Source organism: Eschscholzia californica, unplaced genomic scaffold (assembly GCF_041429995.1).
Source record: "Eschscholzia californica isolate CP2 unplaced genomic scaffold, dmEscCali1.0.p SCAF_1, whole genome shotgun sequence".
Taxonomy (NCBI): Eukaryota; Viridiplantae; Streptophyta; class Magnoliopsida; order Ranunculales; family Papaveraceae; genus Eschscholzia; species Eschscholzia californica.
In genome coordinates this window covers 49881730-49887729 of record NW_028238198.1, presented here as the reverse complement: position 1 = coordinate 49887729, position 6000 = coordinate 49881730, and positions in this window count along the sequence as shown.

The window sequence follows — 6000 nt, the reverse complement described above, 5'->3', positions numbered from 1 at the left end:
ATTTTTATACATCCTCTTATTCGGATCATCATCTTCATCCCATCTTCTCTGTTATCTTGTTTGAGCTAAAAACAGAGAATCAACTATTATATTTTTGATTTGTGAGAGAGAAAGAGGATAACAGTAGAGAGAAGAATTTTGCTCTTGAAGGAGAAGGCTCTGTTTGGCTTGGAGGTATTGCTGGAAAATAGTTTTCTGACGTAGTTGGAAAATCATTTTCTCCAGGGGTGCGTTTGGTTTACAAAGGCAAAATAGTTCTGAGTGAGAAAAAAAAAAGTTTAGTATTCTTCTCTTTTATCTCCTAATTAATTTTAATCTTGATCATGATTAGCTAAAATTTTTAGTCTAAAGTTCTGGATGAAGTTTTAACATGTTATTTTCGATGATATACTTTTATGCTTAATATCTTAATGCTTCGAACGTTGTAAGAATTTCAGAGTTTCGAATATTCAAATATTTCTTCATTATCTATGCTTTTGATTTGATGGCTTATGTTTAGGTTAAGTTCTTTAATGAGTCATGCTTACTAATTGATAGATAATAGTTGCGAGTTCGACATTTCGGTACTTTGAGTTTAAACTTTAGGGTTAGTCGGCTTTAACTAGAATATTTTCCGGGGTTCAGTATGATAGGTTATCGAAACTTGAGTGATAAGAAAAGATAAGCATGATTAGGTCATTCTTAATACGTGTTAAGATGGATTCCAAAATCCTAGACATCTCCCCCATTTGAGTTCATCTCTTTTATTCGTTTTAATGTTTTAGTATTTTATCACCAAAAACTATTTTCAAAGAAAAACCGAGTTACTTCCAAGTTTTAAAATAGGTTTGACTAGTCTCTGAGGATCGACCCCGATCTTACCGGGATTTTACTACTTGACCACCGTGCACTTGCGGTATAGACCTTCTAGGGTAACCTTTTAGGCCCATCAATAGACAACAAAGTCTTCCAAGATTGTCTTTTTCTTTTCTCTAGTGAATATCCTAAGTGGTTCCTTAATTCAAGGTCGTTAGTGTCAACCATAGTATCTAGCTATTCCTCTATTTGTTTTAGAGGTGCTTCATTAACTAGTATGAGAAAAGGTTTTTTCACCAAATGTGAGATTAACCAACATGATTATATCTGATCAAATACTTTAATTCACAGGCTGAGCAATAATTTTAACCAAAAAAATATTTGGTTACTGTCAGTCGTGACTCTATGACGAATATTTGTATACCCGTCGTCAAACACAATCCCTTGATTTGATTACTCCCATTGTAATTAACATCCTCAACGAACTTAGAGTTCCCTGATGAAAAGAAAGACCGATTCAACGATCAAACTGGTTCCAGTAAATGTATTTTTGATACGATGAGTTACATTTGAAGCAGACAAGATAATGTTTATCATTCCACGATACCTAAGGCAATGAACCACAAATATCTTTGTACATCCGCCTTTAGAGTGTTTGATTATATTCTTAATCAATTTAAGTACCAGAATCCACAGTATTAGAATTGAGAGAAGTATTAAATTATCTATTTCTAAATGAACAATTAAAATTAAATTTGTCCAAAAAAAGAAATAGAAATTTAGCTCCGTCTGAACGACGCTACATGAAAAGTTTCTTCTATATTCAAACAACAACTAGTACATAATTGAACTTTAAATAAAGAAAACACTGATTGCTTCCACTCCAGGTTGTTCGACAACCCACAACGATGTATCTTTCACCATCAATCGACTTTCAGTAGTGCAGCAAACCTTTCTTAGCACGCCTAGCGGCGTATTCATAACACATTTTCTTCACAACACCAGTCCTTCTGCAAAAGAAGCAGAAATATTTTGAGTCCAATTTTCTTTTGCCTTTGTCTTGTGAAGTTACTGTGTTTGCTATATTTTTATCCTTCTTTCACTTATTCAGCCTTTTACTCCGAAGTTGATGCTAGGTGAGCACTTTCTGCCTTTTCTCGGTTAATCCCATCTTCTTCCTGAACACATTGTGCAATGAGCTCATTCAAGCTCCACTTCTCCTTTAGAGAATTATAAGAGATCTTAAGTGTTTTTACTAAGAAGGAAGATATATGAGGACCAAATGAACAAGTATGCCTTCAGACAATACGAGTCTTAGTTCCCTGAGTTTGGTCACCAGGGTAGACATATACATAATGTACTCCCTTGTATTCCTCTTATCGTTATACCACATGGTGACAAGCTTAGATAGTGTAGCGTTTGTCTCCACTTTCTCACACGTTGAAAAGCGATCAGAAAGTTGCTTGAAGAACTCCTTAACATTCTCATCAGTCAGTCCACTGCTTATCAAGTCCGGGATCGAGTTTTGCATGATCATCAGGCGCATCCGGTCAAATCTCTCCCACTTTTTCCATAGCAACCTTATGTTCAGGAGTACTTGATCTGGACAGAGGCATTGGGCGATCCATCCTAAGAGCAATGTCAAGATCCATGCAGCCACGCACAATCATCACGTGATTCTTCCATTTCTTAAAGTTAGTGTCGTTAAGCACCGGAATGTTGTTCATGTTGGCAGATATAGATGATACTAAATACAAAAGACAATAAAAAACATGCTCATATTAGAGTTCAATATAATCATGAATAAAAAATAGCAATTGAACAAATATTGCAATTTGTGGGCCCATTTCAAGATATCGAGTGTAACATTACTACCTAGTCTTTGGATAGAGATAATAACTTACTAGTGATACTCTCTGATATTGATACAAGATCTGCCAAGTGTTGTGCCTTTCTTTGGACCGACACAATAATCGCATGACACCTAAAATATACCACATATCTTAGTCACAAGGCAATTTGAGGCTTCCCTTAGACCTGTGAAAGTAACCTTCCTTTGGGTCGATCACTTCACATGGACTAAGACATGTTTATCTACACGCATTATGGTATTTTACCGACAGGAGTCACTTTGGTGATATGTCAGTTCAATCCCATAATTAATGTAATAACCATCTAAGTTCTTCACAAAATTAAAGTCATAATATTTTGTGCCAGATTAATCATTAGCGTAACCTTATGTTTAATAATTATTGACATATAATCACTTGATCATGTTTCTAATTACAGATGAAACAAATATCAACATAGATATTATATCCACTAAAGATTGATAATTCAAATTACACATACGCATGAAATCATCATCAACATTACCATAATTAACGATAAACGAAAAATCAAATGTGCATTATGTAGTATTAGAAACATGTGGCGGTTCCTTTAAACCTCCCAATCAAGGCACTCAACAGTAACTCATAAGTCATGCATTACAAATAAAATAAGTACATCGATGTGAGATATATAAAGTACTCGAAAATGTGCAATTAGAGGTCTATAGGTGCCCAAATTTGATGCTACATGCATCCAGAATTATTGTTACAAGCACCCACACTTACTGTTAGAGACGCCCTAAATATGTTATTAACAACCGATGCTATAGGCGCCCTGCCAAATGCTATACACTCTGTCAAATGATATAGGCGCCCTACAAATACTATAGGCATCCTACCTAACTGTTCCTTGCACCCTCGGTTGTTTTTATGGGCGCCCACACTATAAACTTTTTATTTATTGTTCGTTATCGAGATTAATGAGGAGTTATAGATCCTCCAAATTCTTAAATACTAACAAATAAACATAACCAGAGAATAATATAAACTAGAGCAACCATTATGAGGGTCAACAACAAAATATTGTTTGATAACCTTTATCTCCTCGAGTATCTAAAACAATGGTAATGGTATCTAAATTTTCTTTAAACATTTTGATTTAGTGAAAAATCATGTCAGGTGGAAATGATACTAAAATTTCTCTATAAAGAACCGAACACTAGAGATTATGCAAAGGAGAAATTAATATATCTAATCAATATTTCTCTGACGTACCCAACATAGTTGAACCCAAAATAGTTGAAGAATCTTAAACATAAAATTATACTAACCAATTCTTGATTTTCTCTCTAAAAAACCTAATAAGAGAGATAATACTTAAAATTAGTTATGATATAATCTGCCTAAAATATATATTAACCAATTAATATTATCTCTCCCGACAAATAAAGGACTTAAACCAACGATGTCTCTTGATATTTTATGTTAAACGGAAATTAACACAAAAGTGATGAATAAAATTACTTTAAACATCTCATGAATCCAAACAAACAGTTGCTCTGATACAACTTGATAAAAATTCATTACTCATGCATGAAAATTATAAAGAACACAAGTAATGAAAGTAACCCACGATCTCTATTTGATGAATTAAAGAGATGTTGTAGGTACTTACCTAAATCCATAGCTTGAAGACACAGTATATTTCAGTGTTATCCTTATGATTTGGACAAGATCTTCTAAACCTTGAGAATGTACGTTGTTTTTTATTTCTCAAAAATGGGGGTTGGACAAGATCTTCTAAACCATGTAATTATTAAAGACCCCATTATTCTTTGATAATTACTTTTGAGGGTTCTACGTACATAACATATTGATAATATGCTCCGTACACTTCAAACTGATATTTTATGGTCTATAATGTATAAATCGATTAGATCACCTTTTGGGGCCCTTAAGTGAAATAACATGTATTATGTAATTAATACATATATTAGTCCAGATTAGTCATTAGTACTAACAGGTGATACTATGTTCTTAATGAAATTAGATCTTGATATTAGCAAAATAAATGTGTCGCTATCTTAGAATCGAAAAATTAACAAAATAAATATGTTGATCTCTAACAGTTGTAGACTTGACAAAATAAATGTGTCAATATCTAAGAGTCGTAGACTTAACAAAATAAATGTTTCGATATCCAAAATCAAAAAGAAAATAAACTTGTTGATCTCAAAAAATTGAAAGCTAAGCAACAAAAAGAAGTCAAGTTGCCGGACTTTGTAGCAACTTAAATTCTGATTGGCCATTTTTTATTCATCGGATTTCCACGAAAATATGACCAATTAGAACCATACTTCCCGCGAAACCTAGGAATGGAAGCCTAGTTCCCACGATATCTTGCAACTTGGCTTTTGTTGCCTTTTTTCCTGAGTTATAACAATCGACAAATAGTGAAATATCATTACATCATTGTAAGTTAAATAAAATAAAATTATTAAACAAATAGTTGAATATAATCATAATTCTACTAAAATTCAAAGGAAAAATAAAGTAATCAATCGTAAAGATACGATTTTATTTTTATTTAAAATAAAATAACTAATGAGGAACAAGATTATTCAGGGACTATCACGATGACGTTATCGACCTTCGACCTTGACATCATTTCTTTGATGCTTTGAAATTGCACTTCGTTGTACCATAAATCATAATTTGGATCTTTCGTCTTCCCATAATGATGTGATTCTAGAGTGGGAGGAAGTGGATTGTGTCGATTGAGCTTCTATTAGTTCGTATAATATATAAAAAAATATAAGATGTGTTAATAAGAGTAGCATACCCTCTCAGTCGTAAAGAGTTCACTTAGGTCAAGAAATTCAACACTCAGAGGTATGATCACGTCTCCAAATGATGATGTTTGTGAGTTAAATTGGGTGGTCTATAAGAACATTGAAAATAATATAAGAACTACAAAATATAAGAAATCCGGAATTCAAAATTACTTTGAAAATTTTGTAGCAAACTACAAGAAATTGGCCTATAATTTCGTGGGGAAACCATAAAAAAAATAGTAAAATTTCTATATGTTTTCCACGAAATTTAGGTTAGTGTCTCTTTCACCACAAATTTTGCTAGTGAAATCAATATCCTTAATTCCTACTATAGAAACCCTTGGAAAAGCTTCTCGAAGTGGAGATTGAGCGATTTTATCTTCTTTTATCTAGGATTTTAGAAATAAAATAGTGAGGTGATAGAAGTTGTTGTTTACTTGTAGTAGTCGTGAAAGAAGAAGAAGAAGAAGAAGAAGAAGAAGAAGAAGAAGAAGAAGAAGAAGAAGAAGAAGAAGAAAAAGACTTTAGTGGGAAAAAAT